This window comes from Syzygium oleosum, unplaced genomic scaffold, assembly GCF_021117445.2.
Source record: "Syzygium oleosum isolate NSW1041296 unplaced genomic scaffold, Sole_v2.1 Sole_v2.16, whole genome shotgun sequence".
In the NCBI taxonomy this organism is placed as follows: Eukaryota; Viridiplantae; Streptophyta; class Magnoliopsida; order Myrtales; family Myrtaceae; genus Syzygium; species Syzygium oleosum.
Window position 1 is genome coordinate 3,168,176 of NW_026607500.1, and position 18,837 is coordinate 3,187,012.

Genomic DNA, 18,837 nt, shown 5'->3' on the forward strand with positions numbered 1-18,837 from the left:
TGAGTTCAATGAAGACGAGGAATCACCAACGATGCTAGTGTCTTTGAAGGTCTTTGGATGCTGACTCACAATGAAGACGAGGAATCAACGAGGATGCTGAAGTCCTTAGAAGTCTTTAGAAGATGATAAAGCCAAGAGGATCGTTCGAAGATTGATCGAAAGTCATTCCACATGAGTTCGTTAGCGGATAGCATCAACAGACTATTGATAATTTGTACTGTTGATTATATGGGTAAGGGACAATGCAGATATCGAGTCCTTAAAGGTGATAGCCATTTGCTCAATTGATAAGAATGTTGATCAGGATGAAACTAGCCGTTACAAAGGCTTGGAGTTTGCATCAAGAGAACCGGAGATGTATTAGAGAAGTTTTGGCCATTCTAACAGAAGACAGACACTGATAGAAGTAATTTGACGGGTTTGGGAAATTGCCACTATCAGAGAGAGCCATTAGAGAGCCGTTATGCTGATGGCAACGGTAGAACCAATGGCTACTTCATGGAGATGAGTTAAATGGTCATCTAAGGATTAGAAGGCTATAAATACTCAATCCAAGAGCAGTAGTAAGGTTAGGGAGTGAAACGAACAAACTAAGTCTAGAGCTCTTGAGTCTTATTCTTTGTTTTGCTTTTGTTAGTCAGTGTGATGCTGATAATGTGTCTGTATGGTGCTATTGAGTTGTAATAGAAAGTGGTCAAATGTACGAGCGTGAGTGCAAGTGTTTGTATCCTAATAGTGTCATCTATCGTGTAATGGGAACAACACTAGCCGGTTATAACTTGCAATGCTAATTACTAGTGGATTTCAGCCTAATTGTGGTTGTTAGTTTTAAGAGTGGATGTAGACTTGGGGATAAAGTCGAACCAGTATAAAACTCAGTATGCTATCTTCTATCTCTTTATTATTAGCACACCCAATTATGTTTATATGTTTATCAGCACCACTCCTGATTACTTTATCTGTCATCAGTAGTAATCGTGATGGTTTGGTATTTCATGAAAGTTTATTATTATCTTCACTCAACCTATTCAACCCCCTTCTAAGTTGTATTGTTAGCCCCAATAGGTAGTTGGTATCACTGTATCATCACAAGCACGTGCGCTATTTTGGACACTAGGACGAAAATCTAGGACATCCATAGTAAAAATGGACTCCATATGGACTAGACTCATCCTCATCGATGTGTAAATCATAGCATTGAGGCCTTGTCACATACTTCACAACATTCTTTGCATTTCTCTCTTTAAAACCGGTATCAATGAACTTAAGATTGTAGAAGAACGGCGCTTTTCTGAAGCCTTCAAAAGGAAATGGTTGCTTCCTATCTTGTCGCAACTTACCCCACAAGGGCCGCCTCATGATGTAGATTTAGAGGTAAATGTTCATAAAACAGTCCAAATGGCACACTATAAAAGGTGGCTTACCAAAGCGTCGATCTTTTGTTCATCCATAAGGCCAATTAATCATGAACGTGGATTCTTTCTCAATCCATACCTCGCGTGACACAGAATTGATTTTATCTTTTTTTAACAATTAGGAATCGCCACTAGCCTATGTCATGTGAATTCCGCAAATTGACTCAAATTCGTGACACGAGCTAGCTTAATTGATCAAATTGACTCAAATTCGAGTGAATTTTCCAAAATTGATTTTAGATTTGAGTTGCATATAAGAAATTAGGCTCATCTATGGCTTAATTGTGCAAATCATGAAGAACTGACGGAAACCCCTAATTAGGGCTTAAATTGGTGATTTCCACCCTTGGCTTGGAATTCTAAAATTGATTTGAAAATTGAATGAAAGACTACCTCAAGATCAAATGCCGTGAAGGAAACTATCCTGAAAAATGACTAGAAATGAAATAATTTCATTTTTGGTCGATTTGAACCAAATTTCGCAAATTAGGAAAAAGTTGAATCTAAACCGATTTTTGTAAAAGTGATGATGCCAAAGTGAAATTAAGCTAAAGAGGAATTTATTTAAGGGTTTTGAATTTTTTTCAATTTTTTTGAGCAAAGTATTGACCAAAAGTCAACATTTTAGTGATTAATCACTAAAATGCCAATTAATGGGTCAAACTTTGAATTTTTTGAAAATTGATAATGCAAAAGAGAAATTGACACTCTTTTGGGATTTTATATGCAAAAACCAAATTTTGACTTTGGGTTGACTTTTTGGTCAAAGTTTGATCAAAAGTCAACTCAACAATCAACGTTTTTTCTTTTTGAGATTAAAGTGCAAAAAGCTAGAAAATGAGAGGCTAATGCTATTTTAATTGCTAAATGACTCTTTTTGAATGAGAACTGGGTTTTGTCGCGATCAAAAACCCTACTCTCAAGTTTTTCTACTTTTACGACATGTCAGCTAAAAATTAGGTGTCAACATATCTACATTGCCGTATGATGACCATCTGGTTGTGTATTCATTATCTCTCCACCCCAAAGTATTTCAGAAGCACCTCCATCTGGAGAAGTGAATATTTCTTCAGGCCAGTATCCCAAATCAACATCTACAATGTGTAGCCACCCGTCCCAACTGTCTTGATTCTAAAATTATCCCTTTGGTCAAGAGATAGAAGACTGAAAGTATGTGCACATATTTCTTTTGAATAGATAAGTTCTACAAGCAGAAGGAAATGGAGACACAGTCACGGATAGGCTATGCATTTCAGCCTAAAGTTGTTTCGTGTCACCTAAAAGATGGCACTCGACTTTTCATTACCTTATTTATGGATATATATATGTCATGTTGCTGTCTACTATAGATGGAGATAGGTCTAATAGGAGGTCTTAGAGCAACTTTACGATCAGCTTGCACGAACCCAGGACATTCAAGATTGTAACAACTACTATCTTGATAGTCATCAGCCTAGAATCCCTCGAAAATAGACATGTCAAGTTTTGGTCCTGAATCTTGCAAGTTACAAGTTATAAGTTTTGAAATTATTAAAGAACTCACACTTCAATAAATGAAAGCCCTTGTCCATCTGTCGAAACAAGGACCTTTATCTACCTGGAATAAATAAGAGGTTAAAGAGCTTTGTGGAACTAATATACATGGTAAATTTCAATTGTATTATTGTTTGAAATTATGATGCAATGCAAGTGCTAAAATCATTGATATAAGAAGGGGTAAGTAATGAACCTTTATGTTTGAAAATTGGAGATTCGTTAAATTTAATGGAAAATAGATAAGTTCTTATCTTGGTTATCTAGGAAGTTATGGTCATTCAATATTAAGTGATGATCTTTTAAATGATAAATTCTTTATTAAGATTTTTGTTTTAAAGATAAGTTCAAGTTTGGAAACCCCTGATGCTAGAGACAACAATGGGAAATTGCCTCGGGAAGACAATTGAGGTTGGAATTTAAAGAAGTGGATCGTTATCTTAGTTCTACAATTGTATGTACACAATAATCATTTTGATGTGATGATGTTATGAATCATGTCTTGGGTGTATTACAAGTTAATTGTCCCGTGATGCTAGAGGAAATTTTTTTGAAATAATGTGATTAACAATCTCACTCGACGTGTTAGTAAGAATATGAGAAGTATTTAAAGGTTTTTATACAATAAATTAGAGTTGATTTGCACAAATCTTCAAGTGGATTATGTGACATTCTTGAGTATGAGTTGATCAATGGAATGGACAATTGATATGTGATATGAGATTGATCGACGGAATAAATCATTGGTATTAGGGAATGAAAAAAAGCACTGGTGTACTCACAGCAAAACACTTGACAAAGCTATTTTTATTAGGGTATGAAAAAGAAAAAGGAAAGCATGTTATCATATGTTCACTCATTTGCACACTGGGCTGAAAATCTAGGGCCCCCATAATAGAAATGAAATCCAGATAAGTTGGGCGGGTCCACGTTTAACTGTAAGTCATAGCATTCAGGTCTTCTGACATACTTCACGAGATTCTCCGGGTCTCTATACATTAAGTCTTCGTCGACGGATTTAAGATTGTGGAAATAGGACGCCCTACTGAAGCCTTCAGAGGGGAAATGGCCGCTCCCCATTTGCGTTGACGTATGACCACCACCCTGTGGTGTGCTGGCTACCTCTCCACCCCAATCAATTCGATTGGCAGGGCCTCTTAGATAAGTGGCCTCTTAGATAAGTGAAGATTTCCCAAGGCCAGTATCCTACTTCTATGGTGTTCATAATGTGTAGCCACCATGATCCAGTATCAGGCACCTGAAATACTTTTGTTAAAAGATAGAAGGATAAAAAATATCCATTGTATATTTACCTAAAATGTTGTTCCATTACCTTCATAATGTCTATACTTAGGTCATATTGCTGTCCACCATAGTCAGAGATTGGTTGAATCACAGCACCTAAAGCAAACCGACGATTTGTATGTACGAATCCAGCGCAATCAACATCGCAGCAACCTTTATCGCGATAGCCATCACTCTAAACTCCACCCAAGAAAAGCATGTCAATGTTTGTTGTGTTTGTAAAAGTTTGGTGAATTAAAAGCACTCGAAAGAGTTAATAACTCACTGTCCAGTATGTGAAAATCTGTACCTCGTTGATATTGCTCCGATCTCTATTAACCTATAATAAAAACACAAGCCACTTATCTTCTAAATTTGCATACATTTAGAATCCCAACCATGGTAAAATCTTCCAATTGGATCATTCTAAGTTTTTACCATCCATCCGGCCTCCACAGTGTTCACATCCTCATAAGGGCCTGCTGAGAGCCAAATTTGAGAGAAACTGGCTTCAGTCTCCATTACTATAGGTTTCCATGCATTAATTTTTGCATGAGCTCCATAATAGTTGCCACCCCTCATAATTACTATAGCATACTGACCAATAGACAACAAACTCATAAGGAAGTGAAACTTAAGGATCAATGCATAAACAAAAATGCAACTCAAAAGCAATGCCCCAATAAGTCATATCGTGATGTATTTGCACATACTTCATGTTTGTCCAGTGCACGTACACTAAAAAAAACAAGGGATTAGCGACGAATTTTGCGACGAAAAATTTGGCAAAATCCGTCGCAAATTCGATTTGCGACGAAATTAGCGACAGAAAAAATTCCGTCGCTAATAGGGCGTCGCAAAATTTTGCGACGGAAAATTTCAATTTCCGTCGCAAAATTGCGACAGAAAAAAATTGGTCGCAAATAATTCGTCGCAAATTAGCCACGAACACTATTCATCGCAAAATTCGTCGCAAATTAGCCACGAACTTTATTCGTCGCAAAATTCGTCAGAAATTTCGTCGCAAAATTCGTTGCAAATTTCGTCGCAAAATTTCGTCGCAAATTTCGTCACAAATTTCGTCGCAACATTCCACTACAAAAAAATGAGGTTTTAGCGACGAATTTTGCGACAAAAAATTTGGCAAAATTCGTCGCTAAACGAATTTGCGACGAAAAAAATTCCGTCGTTAATTCGGCGTCGCAAAATTTAGCAACGAAAAATATCAATTTTCGTCGCTAATTATTCGTCGCAAATTTCGTCGCAAATTATTCGTCGCAAAATTCGTCACTAATTATTCGTCGCTAATTATTCGTCGCAAAATTCCGTCGCAAATTATTCGTCGCAAAATTCATCACAAATTATTCGTCACAAAATTCGTCGCTAATTATTCGTCACAAAATTCGTCACAAAATTCATCGCAAATTATTCGTCGCTAATTATTTATCGCTAATTTCGACCAAAAAAAAAATTCATCGCTAATTTGCCAAGTTTTTTTTTTGGGTCCGTAAATTTTTTGTGGTCAATAATAGCAACGAATTTTTATTAATTATTTAGCGACGAATTTTTATTAATTCTTTAGCGACGAACTCTGCGACGAATATTGTTTAGGGACGACTTCGATTTTAAATCTAATTAACAGCAAAAGTAATTCCTACAATTTATATTTAACATTGATTAAGCACTTAATAACATCAAAATATTATAATAATATGAAAATGAAATACATTCATCTGCATTTTCCACAAGAATGACATATATATTTTTCTTTATAGTACACATAATGAGAGAATAAATAATCTTGAGCACTTTAAAGCACTTGCTTAAGCAACCTCAGGGTGGCAATTCTTTCCAGGACAGGAACATATTGGGCCAACTGCACTTCTGGCACTGAAGATGCTGAAGCAAAGCTTATCCCCGATATGTATGAAAAGATACTTCCAATCTTGCGCCCACTCTGCTTTCTCCAATAAGGTTTGCATGAAGTGCTTCATCACCTCCTCCAAAGAAGTGACATTCACTTGTTGACATACAATGCAATACTCAAAGTCCCACAAGCCCAGAGAAGAAAGTGAAATACCTACAATTGCCAAAATTTCGCATCCAAAATTAAAAGGATTGCACTTAGAACATTTATATATCTTTAGGCCATGAAAGCAATTGCTAGAAATTTCTGGTGACACATTTTCAGTCTAATTGATCCTCTGAAAGAGCAAATTAAGAAGCCTAGATTAACGGACCTACCAATCAATACGCACACCGCACAAGGTTAGATTGGCTCTCATTGTACAATGATGTGTAAAAATTAGAAAGATCATCTGAGTAAAAGATGCATCCATCTATTGTGTACACCCTCAGTCTATAGTATTTGTGATGTTCTTCACAGTATACCTATATCTTTACTCTGCCAAACATATCTCACATAGAACTCTTCTTTAAATTATACCTATTTGATGCTTCACTCTTAAAAGCAATAAGATGTCATTAGCAATATAAACTAGATATAGGAGCTACAAGCTCCACAATGGCCCCACTATCCAAACTTTCAAGGTCTTTACATCAAGAAGGCGATATCTACTCTATCATCTAGGAGAAGAATCTAACATCCCAAAAAAAAAATTCTTTAACAGGCATGATGCTTGATAGTTCACCATTTTGGATGTCATTGCCACTCAATCAAAGATAAAGAGATTCTTCAATTTCTCTTTTCTTTGCAGTTTTCCCCCTGGCAGGATGATCATCAATTTAGGGACATTCTCCACTACGGTACCCAAGAGGGTGCAACCCACCAAATCATGTCAAATACAACATACAAATCAATAGCATCCACATATCTACTACCAACTGTAGACCAAGATTTTGAAGGTTAGGGATATATTCAGAAACAAATTTTGTGCATGCTTCAATGAATAATGATATGAGATAACAGCCATTAAACACGTATCTCACAGGGCAAGATACAAGTATGGACTTGTTCTCTAAATGGAACATCCACCATGGTGGGAGATATTCCAGCAATAGTTGCATCAAGATCAAGACGTCCTGTGAGAACTACGTAGCAACATGAGATCTGAATCATGTCACACTCTTAACCTAGAGTCTCGCTAACTTATACACAGGCATATCACATTCAAACAAAGGAAAAATAATGTGCAGATGAAAGTATAAAGTCACATCCACATCAAAAAGCTATCATGAAGGCTTAGCCCCAGTACTGCAGATCTTAATGTGTCAGAAAGATGAGACCGAAGCCTGAGGTACAAATGTTTTGGCAGAAGACTGATGGAAACTGAAGCCTGAGGTACAAACACTTTAGCAGCAGGCTGAATTGAGACTTGAGATTAGGAGGTTGCAGCCTTCACTTGAGGATAAAATTAATAAAGATGTATTGCCTAGAAGAACACGGCTATGACACTTTAAACCCGTAATACCGAGCAGCAAAGATTAAATGGATGTAGCTAACTTGTACTTTACCATTCATAGAGACGCTAAGTATTCTTGCGAAGAATGCCACATGCACTGCTTCTTTAAATATCTATGCAAAGATTGCCACATTATTTGGTATACCAAGTCGCTAAACCGGTCTTTTTGCACGTGTAGTTGCCTCTAACCATTTTGTGTCAACATGAACGACTACGGTCCTACAGGCTGAGATTGCCTGTTATACCAGAAACCACCCATGGGAAAGTATAACCCGATTATCTTGTGATTGAAACTTTACATACCTATAATCAAGTGTTCTGCAATCACAATCTTGACATAAGTAGAATGAATACGGCACAATTCGAAGAAAACGGACCTGAAAAGTTTATTGCAGGACAATGTGATTGACTACAGAAGGTGAATAACAATTAACCACTCGTATAAAATAGAAACTTACAAGAGAGTAGAGCTCCCCAACACGATTTTGAAGAGGTGTTCCACTTAAAGCCCATCTGTATGAAGACTCCAGTCCGAGAACTGCTTTTGCAGTATTACATCGCCTATCTTTGACAAAGTGAGCCTACATTGAATAAAATTGCATAGGCATAAGTGGGAAATGTACATGCAGATGAATGTTCAAAGATCACGAAGCAAATCATACTAAGAGATCCCGGATAGAAGTTTTTTTGATAAATTGTGGAAAAGAACATGCATATACGGTTCCCTAAAAGTAATCAAACCTTCAATCGAAAGGCCTAATCTTACAGAAGTTTGTCTTGCCAAGAGCAAATTAACGCATTCATGCGTGGCTTCACCCAGCCAAACAAAATAACGAATCACGTGTTGCCAGCATGGACATATCGAAATCTTTATATCGGTTACAAAGCATTGAACTATGTTAGCACTCATATCACCGCAAGATACTCCCATTCACTCACCTCATCCAAAATAATGCGCTCCCACTTCACTGAGTGTAAAAGCGACTTCCCCACACGATGGCTTTGATCATCCTCCAAATCACTAATGTTCTCTACTGTAGATTCTATATGTCTTTGTTGCGTTGCCTGTCTGCCTTTCTTCTTTACTTGCGTTGCCTGTCGTGCCCAAATTATCCGCCGGCAACAAAAATGAAGAAACTCATCAAACCAAAGCGCAACGTCAAACGAACCAAAAAAACATTCCTACAAGCAACCTCAGACCCAGAAGTGCGAAATCTGCCTCTGGGTTTTCATCTCACGACCGTCGATTTCTTCTCTCAATTTACCCAAAATTCCAACGAAATCGACTCGGAAAACTCACGGTGTTCACGGTGCTCTCGAGATTCTGAGCAGCACCGTAGGCCGAGAAGATGAGCAGGAACCCACAACTCAGGATATGGACATCACGGGCATGGCCTCTCGGAGGCGACGCAGCCGGCGGGGCCTCGGCGGCGACCAGCAGAGCCTCCTCTTCGGAAGCCTCGGCCTCCTCCTCCGGAGCGGCGATCTCTCGGTCCTCTTGCTCCGCCTCCTCCGCCTCTAATTTCTCGGGGAGCTCCTCCTTGCACTCGACGGGGGAGGAGCCGCCGCCCCTCTGCGGCCTCTAGGGCTCCGGAGGCCATGGCGAAGAGTCGCCGGAGGAAGCGCAGGTATAGCATCATCGCTGCACTTATTCATTTCTACTGTTAACTGCAAATTTTGTATGGGAGGCACAAGACAGAATACTAGTGCAAGTTACAGGTCAAAAAATGAGGGGAGAAAAACCTGTACGGTATGATTCTTGAGAAGCGGATGATCAAAAGCAGGTTGCTTGAAGATGTCAATACAATCGATCACTTCACTAGTTTCATAACTCTGCAGCAGGTTCTCATACATGATCTTAGCAGAAAGAACATATTTAAAAGAGAAAAAAAGGTGAAATAGCAACATGCAGAGTTTAGGAATGACCTCAATGGTTTTCACCACTCCTTTAGGCTTATCGGATCTTGTAACTTTGTTTGATACAAGGATTCTCGCTCGAGCACGCCCATCGCTTATCATACTGATAAAACTGATCATCAAAACGAACCATTTGAAAAGATGCATCCGTGGACTTACCCTTGCCATTATAAAATAGACTAGAGTATTTTTGAAAATGAGACAAGACAATGTTATTTCTTATATACACATAAATCATATCCCCTTGGTAGACCTCAAACCTAAATCCTAGTAATCATCATTAATAGCCTGCCATGGATCACTACTTTCACAAGGAAGAAAATGATTCTTCTCTTGGCAAGTATGATCAAGTTTTTGCATGTAAAAGGAAATGTTCAAGATTTAATAATCTAAAGGAGATATGCATCAACGATTTATCCTTAGTAGACCTAAAACCTAAATCCTAGCAATCATCATTGATAACCTGCCATGAATCACCATTTCCAAGGAAGAAAATAATTCTTCTTTTGGCAAGTATGATCAGGTTTTTGCACGTGAAAGGAAATGTTCAAGATTTGGTAATCTAAAGGAGATATGCATCAATGATTTATCCTTGGTAGACCTCAAACCTAAATCCTGGCAATCATCATTGATAGCCTGCCATGGATCACCGTTTCCACAAGGAAGAAAATGATTCTTCTTTTGGCAATTATGATCAGGTTTGTGCACGCTAAAGGAAATGTTCAAGATTTGGTAATCTTAAGGAGATATGCATCAACGATTTATCCTTGGTAGACCTCAAACCTAAATCCTAGCAATCATCATTGATAGCCTGTTGTGGATCACCGTTTCCACAATGAAGAAAATGATTCTTCTTTTGGCAAGTATGATCAGGTTTGTGCACGTGAAAGGAAATGTTCAATATTTGGTAATCTAAAGGACATATGCATTAATGATTTATCCCTGGCAGACCTCAAACCTAAATCCCGGCAATCATCATTGACAGCTTGCCATGGATCACCGTTTCCACAAGGAAGAAAATAATTCTTCTTTCGGCATGGATTAGGTTTGTGCACGTGAAAGGAAATGTTCAAGATTTGGTAATCTATATGAGATATGCATCAATGATATATCCTTATCCTTCCACAGATGGAAAATAAAGAGAAAAAATAGGTCAATTTTTATACATGTAAAAAATTCTCATTTTGGAGTGGCCATCAAAATGTTACATTGATGGCAAGTATATATACATATATACATATATATAATATACAAGGTAATGGTAATGAGTGAAATTGCTTCGGTGGCAAAGGGCAAATAACTCTCCAATTCCTTCTTTCTTCATAAATGGTAATGAAACTCCTGTAACCAAAAAATTATGCTAACAATACATAAAATTGCCAAAACTAATACACAAAGATGGGGCAAAAAATAGGCAAAGCTGCAAAGCCTCTGTCGATAATCTACCCCCCTCATATACTGAAACATGGAAGAAAAATAAAATGACAAGCTTAACGTTCTAGACATAATATGCCATCTCTTAAGGGAGATGTACTAAGACATGAACTTCCCAAGGTTCTCGTGGAAACTCTCAATTGATTTTCAAATTATTGCTAGCTCATTAGCTGACATCCCAACACGACAATGCATCTCAAAACCAATGTGATCGTACTACCAAAAACAATGATTAACACTAACTTTCGGACACCATTTCCAAACTATTTGGACATAATATATGCGCCAGGGAGGTCTGTTCTATGGCTTAGCCACTAGTTGCTACTTCAAATACTGAGCTGAAAACCCAGGACCACCGTAAAAGAAAATTGATCCCGTATCGAGGAGTCTTACCCATGATCTACAAATCATAGCACTTAGGGTTCGATGCCATCCTTATGGCATTATCTGCATCCCTGTACATCAAATTGGCATCAGCATATTGAAGGTTGTGGAAATAGGACGATTTCCGAAATCCTTAATAGAGGAAAGTGGTCGCTCTCCATTTGCGCTGTCGTATGATGATCATTAGGTTCCATGTTGATTATCTCTCTACCTCAAGTTACCTCATTAGCACTTGTGCTTAAAGAAGTAAAGATTTCTTTGGGCCAATATCCTATGTCGACGTTTGCCAATTGAAGCCACCAATGTCCAATAGCTAGATTTTGGGACATCTGGTAAGAAGACAAATATACTTATTACATTCACGTTTGCATCACCCAAATATAGTTAAATTACGCATTTTGATTTCCTTATAACTAACAGCATCATATGATCTATTATGACGAGAAAACTAGGTGGGGAACACGAAAGAACCAACCATTTTTGTAAATGGACAATGTCCGTTACCTGGGTTATAGACATATAAACATCATATTGATTCCCGTTAGTAGGTGGATATAGGTTGTACTGGAGATCCAAGAGTAATTTTGCGGTCCACTTGCACGAATCCTAGGCAGTCGAGATTGAAGCGACCGGTCTTTTTGGTAGTTATCACTCTTATGAAAATCATCTAGGATAAGCATGTCAATTGTCAGCCATGTGATCCTGACTCGCATGAGAATCTCAAATATCATAAAAGACACAGGAGAACTCAAGGTCCAGTATATGAATGACCTAGTTTGTTTGCCGAAATTAGCAGACTAACTAGCTGAAACCAAAAAGAGAGAACTTTATTTTTCTCCGGGCACTTTGAGAATGCAAATAATGCCAATACAACTTTTATCCAGTATTTACCGTCCATCCCACCTCATAGTATTCATATTCTCATTTTATCCCGCCAAAACCCACATTTGAGAGAAACCAACTTCGTTGTCCAATACTGTGGGATAGGGATTCCACGTATTTACATTCACATGTACTCTGCGGTAAGTCCCACTGGGCAAAGACACTTGCGTACTGTTCCAAATAATTATACATCATATTCATTAAGAAGTTTGCTTTAATGCGATCAGATCATCTCTGTGATGAAAATGAACTCAAAGGTGACGGTCTTAAGAACACTTCTTTTCTTTAGATTGAACACACTTCATGACCAGCAGCTTCGATCCAGTTAAGTTGGCTTTGATTGACTCTCTTCATTTGTTGATTGAACGGATTGGCTCGTTTTTATTATCGTACTTTTGGTGGCTTTAATAGGGACCGTTCCTTCGGGGAACTCTCCATATCTCCACCAACCCTGACTGGGCACGCCTTCGGATGATTCTGCTTCATTTAACTACTGGCTTGAGTTCAGTTTCACTTGTAAAGTATTCAAGATGAAAGTTTCAGCTTTCGTTATATCATCAGAGAAAAGAACATGCTGCTACTTTCCTAGATAAAGTCATCTAATTGGCTCATCATCATAAGAAATTGAAAATACTGTTGCTTAGAATGGCTATATTATGGGCTGGGCCTCCTAAAGCATCTCATGCTGTCGCCCACATATGTATGTTTAAATTGAGTTAATCTTGTTTGTTTCGTCTAACGCCTTATGTCATATAACAAATATACTCCTAGGGTGAACATGCATGGTATACATATCATCCAATTTTCGGCTGTCCGCCGCCTCTTCCCGCCGGTCCTTGTCTTGCGACCAGCACCCTTGGTGGTGTCGTAATTGGCGCCAAGCATAATCATCGTTGGAAGTCCTTAACGAGCTGCTGCTGCTTCCTCGATGACAACCCGATGCAGCCGCTGCTCTGTTCCGACTCTGCTGTGCCAACCCGAGCTGCGACAACAAGCCCTGCACCACATGTCTGACTGTCGACCTTATTGGTTTTCTACAGAACATGCATAGTTAAATTAAATATAAACGCATCGGAAAAAATATAACCATACATGTATCTCCAAAGGCGTTGTTCGTGCGTTTCAATCAAAAATCGGAAAATCATAGGGGGTTGAACGGATTACCTCTCGTAGCATGCCCAAACGACTTGGTTTGGATGTTCTTCCGTTCGAGCCCCACAACCGTCTAGTGTGTCCAAAACGACTTGGTTCGTATGTTCTTCAATTCGAGCCCCACATGTCACGCCCCAAACCCCATCGGGCACGCGTCATCCTTTAATGATCGATTTATGCGACATCCCAGGAATTATCGCCGACCTCAATACAATCATCAGAGATTTAACGCACGGCGGAAACCACAATCAACCCGGACAATATAAACTGGGAAGGTCAGGGAGAATATACATATTTTCATTATCAAACTTATAAAACCTTTACAGTTTACAGCCACCACATACACTTGCACACCGTATTTAAAACCACCGATATACAAAAGATTGATGACCTGGCATTCTGACCTCAAAAATGGTACTCTCCAAAATCCATCATTCTGAACCCCTGATGCTAGCCCCTACGCCCCTTACTCGGCGTCCATTCTGAGTCTGACTCACCCTATCTGAATCTGAACTTCCCTGATCGGCTTGCTCCTCCGAAGACTCCGTCTCCGCTTCAATCTCAATCGGGTGATTGATGTCGCCCGACTCAGCTGGAACTTCATTCTGATTCTCCTCAGCTAGAAAATCAAAGAAATTGTACGCAGGCACGAAATTGGGATCCATATATTGCTCAAAAGGGAGTATATATTCCGGGTCTCCTACAGGCTCTTCCGACTCCTCAGACTCATCATTAGGCTCTACCTCGGGTTCTATTTAGGGCTCCGCTTCCTCTGGTTCTTCCTCGGGGATCGGTTCTAAATCTATGTCCATTGGTTCAGCTTCAGCTTGCGATGCTTCGGGCTCGGGTTCATGCTCAGCCTCCGAAGATCCTTGTGCGGCGGGTGCGGGATGCATCCCAGATTGCGCTAAGCTAACCTCTGTACTGGTTAATTCTCCATCTATCGGGGGTATGGCAGCCGGATCCCAATACCCAACGAGATCAAACGGAACATCAAAACCCCTAACGGGCCCGAACTCATCCCCATATACATCCCGGAAGAACCAGGCAGTATAAACATGAGTCTCCCATAAAGGTAATCCTACTTCTACGAAAACCGTTGTGGTATGCTTAATCCAGGTCATTCCATCACCCATCGGAAATTCTGCAACCTCATTCTCGGTGTGCACTGGCACCCCAAAACGCTCTGGTGGCGGTGGCGGAGGATTCATGTCTCAGGTCGAGGTTCTGAAAATATTGGTTGAGACAACCATGAGATCACATCTCAGTAAGTACGCCCCTAAACCCCACCTAGGCTATTACGTACCTCCAGATAATTACACAAACACAATCACACCAATCAAATCATCACATAGCAGGCATATCACATACAATCACAATCGAGTACAAATCTCATGACATGCACTCATTCCGTTCTCATTATCTCGTTTCCACATGCCTCGCCAGTGACCCGCGTTATAGTACACGCCTCAGGTACACTGCGACCTCTTTCCACAACACTTCCGGGCCCGCGTAAACGTACACGCCTTAGGCCATGTTTCTTGCCTGCGTTGAAGTACACGCCTCAGGCTCAACATCTACCACCTACTGCGCAACCCACGTTGAAGTACACGCCTCAGGCTGGCAATCTTCCGGTAATACCGGGCATCGTCCCGCGTAAACGAACACGCCTCAGGACGGAACAATTTCCACAAACACATGTCATACCTCATTTCTTTCTTACTCGTGCACATGCTCAACAAGCATTTACCACACTCAACTGGCCAATCACATATGGCCCGTACACGCATCAATTACACACAATCCATGCTCACTCAGCATTTGCCATGGCCAATTTTTAACAATTAAATCAGTCTGGCCCAAGCGTGCACCCAACAGGCATATTTCAATCATTTAACCACACAACCACGCACTCAATTTAATCACCACAATTCAGTCATAGATCAAACACGCATTAAACACACAATTTGCTATTTTTCTCCAACCAAATGGCGTCAAATCAGTTCCGGTCCTTCACGACACTTTCTCACCATTAATTACCGGTTCTAAAAATCCAATTTGCGTCCCGATCGGCCCATCACAGCCCACTGCACAGCCACTCACAGCCCACTGTTGTCCTCAAATATTCCACCAAAATTTTCCAAATTCAATCCTAAGGCCCGCCACATAATTCCTCTCCTAAATCATGCAAATTCGCACATAATTTAAACCCGATTTCACCCAAAAATCACCCGTCGATACCCGAAGTCCTAAATTGGGTTTAGAGCGCGACTTACCGAGTTCTAGACTCACGCGGCTAGAACGGAAAGCGGCGGCACTTAATCGGGAACGGCGGCGCGGCTTGGCGGCGAGAACGGCGACGGCGGGGGCGCGGCTTGCCTTGGCCGAGACCCACGGCCACACGGGGAGAGAGAGGGAGAGAGAGAACGGCGGGTGAGGGCTGGTGGTGATGCGGCGGCGTGGACGGCGCGGCACGGCGGCGGTCCGGCGGGCGCACGGACGGCGGCGATCGGCGAGGGGAGAGCGGTCGGCCGGAGGGGAAGAGCTCACGGTGGGGGGGGGAATTTTCGGTGGGGAGAGAGAGAAATGGAGGAGAGAGAATGGTCATTTGGACCTAAATAGTGTAATTTGACCCAAAGTGGCAAATTACCAAAATGCCCTTCTCTCACATTTTGATCCAACGGTCCAGATTCGATCTAATCTTGAAATCGACGGCCCAGATCGAATCTTACCAAAAATATCCAAGGGTAATCTTGTAATTTCTCAAAAAGTCCAAGGGCAAAATTGTCTTTTCCAAATTTGAGGGCAAAATGACCAAAATGCCCTTTGCCCATAAAACTAACCCTTTATTAATTCCCAAGGGTAAAATGGTCACTTTCTCCGTTTCTCGTCGAAATCGAACTTTTCTGAAAAATCCGAAGAAATCCAGAGTTGTACGTTCCAATTACAACGTCGTCCAAAGGCCCTGCCGTGACTTTCCAAATTTTCTGATGCTCGGTTTGGTCTCTAATCAATATTCAAATTATATATATAACGTAACTCGAGCGTTTCTCAGACTAACAGGTGGCTTTTGGGAAATTCACCTGTACGACCCGTGACTGATACTAAATCGAGTCACGTGCAATTTATTCAGACCGTAACGACTTCGGTTGTCATTAAAATCGCGATGATCAATTACTAGATTCGAGGGGTACGATCATTCGGTATAGGTTCAGGATAATTCATCAAGTCATTTCGTGGTCCGGCGGAATCACCCGCGATCCATTACTATGACAGTGGCGAACTGATCCCTAGCTATTCTTGGATCGGCCAACAGTGGTTCAAAATATCACCTCGACGATTTCATAATCGAAAGTCAATTCACGATCGAATTTTCTTTAGTCGTACGAATTTAGATCCCTCATTAGCCTTTCCCTAACAGTTAGTATCCCAGGAATGATCAGTTCCGGGTGAGAACTAACTACGAGTACATTAATAAAATAATTCATTTCATAAGTCCCAAGTGAGCGAAATTGCGGAATGTCACACCACAACCATCGGACCACTAGTTCAAACACACCACCAATCGCACGTCTCGCGGAAGAAAGAACTTGCAGGTAATCACCACTATAATTGTGCTAACAATCTCGTGGTGACAATTTTTCGCACTCTCGATATTTCAGTCATAGCGCCAAGAGAGAGAAAATGTTTTTAACTGTCACGCACACATATTGCACTCTCACTTGCACTCTGTCTTCTCTCTTTTCAGCAACTGTTTTTGATCATACTTTGTTTGTGCTGCGCGATCAGCAACATTTGCCAATCGCATGGGCACACTTCACACGACCAGCAACAGCTGCTGACCGTGGGTGTTGCACACGGTCAGCAACTGTTGTTGACCGTGTGCATGCACCATTAATTTTTTTAATTAAAACACTTGCGGATCGTGTGCTGCACACGATCAACAAATGTTGACCTTGTGCACTTCTAATTAATTTAATTTTACAAAAATAAGAGTGCAAGATCATTTGGCACATTAACATGTGTCCACTTAAGGTTTGTATGTGCATCATATGCACGTACACTCATGACTAAAAATGAAATGAAATTAAATCTCATTTAATTTAATTTCAATCTGACTAATCGATTGCTATAATTGCAAACATTTTTGCAATATCGCATCTCTCGTTCAACGTCATCCTGAATTGGTTATAGTGTGTGACATCCCTAGGTTCATCACTGAGCTGGTAGTAAGACTTACACTAACACATTAGTGCTCCCAAGGGAATTGATTGTCCCGATCAATCTCTAAGTCCTATAAGCCATGATTGACATCTAGCAATATGTCTTGGCTACCCAGACAGTGTGAATGCTTTAAGAATATAATGAACCTGTCATCTTTGTCTATAATGTAATTCAATTCCTCTGTCTTACTATGTCCCAATCGAACAAAGACCATGGAATATTTGTCAAGTCACCAATTCGATCATATGCACAAACCTAATTGACATGTATTTTATATGAGACATGAATAGTTCATTCTCGGTTGCAACCCTAGCCGAGAATTTCAATGCAGTGTCAAGATTAGATCGCATAGGACATCATTATTGTACCTTGCATGTAACAAGGAAACAAATTCCATTTTCCGCACACGTGTAACTTCGTATGTGAACGAACTATGACCATCAAGTACAGAGACGGATCAACGAACCGGCAATATGTGCACCTGTGAACCATACCCATCCAACACACAAGTCAACATTATGCCTTAGGTATAAGGATTATTTACACAAGACCAAAGCATAAACAATTAGACATTGACTACGCTAAAAGCTTCCATGCTGCTAATCGTTCTATGCGTGTCACGTTTAGTGAACTTATTTCGTACAAGCACCTGTGTTCTAACTTGGGCATCGCAATACCCTATGACATGTGACTCATCATTTCCTTAAGTATACAGTACTTAATGGTGAAGCTAAGAACAGACCAGTCTCAACAGGATCATTAATATCCACTCAATGATCCATCGATTAGGAACAATTTGAAGATTCAGTCTAACTATGAATTTGTCACATATATTCTTAACGTCTCAAGAATAGGTCGAGTCATAACTAATCTTATGAAATCATTTATATATTTAAATAATTGGACAAATGAATGAATACGTCATTGCCATTAAATAAATAATGAAATTGATAGTACAACTTAAATCCCTAACATGTAACTATTACATGGTAAGTTTAGGACATACATCTAACAATCTCCCACTTGCATTAAAGCCAATTTGTCTGGTACCTCAAACCCATCTTGTCAACGTGTCTTTCAAAAGAAGACTGAGGTAAGGCCTTAATGAAGGGATCTACCACGTTTTCCACTGACATAATTTTCTGTAAGGCGATATCCCAATAATTTCTTTAATGAGATGGAAGCATCTC

The 18,837-nt window shown here is 40.0% G+C and overlaps 2 long non-coding RNA genes across 4 annotated transcripts; both read right to left on the bottom strand.

Moving 5' to 3' along the window:
- Window positions 1-5,934: 5,934 nt before the first annotated feature.
- On the bottom strand, window positions 5,935-6,534 carry LOC130140131 (uncharacterized). Its single transcript, XR_008818122.1, has 2 exons — window positions 6,477-6,534; window positions 5,935-6,312 (listed from the first exon to the last, which is right to left on the bottom strand). It is a non-coding gene; the product is annotated as an uncharacterized LOC130140131 (long non-coding RNA).
- Window positions 6,535-7,177: 643 nt separating this feature from the next.
- Window positions 7,178-8,766, bottom strand: LOC115686553 (uncharacterized). Of its 3 annotated transcripts, none has more exons than XR_008818125.1 (3): window positions 8,594-8,766; window positions 8,113-8,235; window positions 7,178-7,972 (listed from the first exon to the last, which is right to left on the bottom strand). It is a non-coding gene; the product is annotated as an uncharacterized LOC115686553 (long non-coding RNA). The 3 variants fall into 3 exon arrangements; XR_008818124.1 differs by having other exon boundaries at window positions 7,178-8,031; XR_008818123.1 differs by having other exon boundaries at window positions 7,178-8,235.
- Between the last annotated feature and the right edge of the window lie 10,071 nt (window positions 8,767-18,837).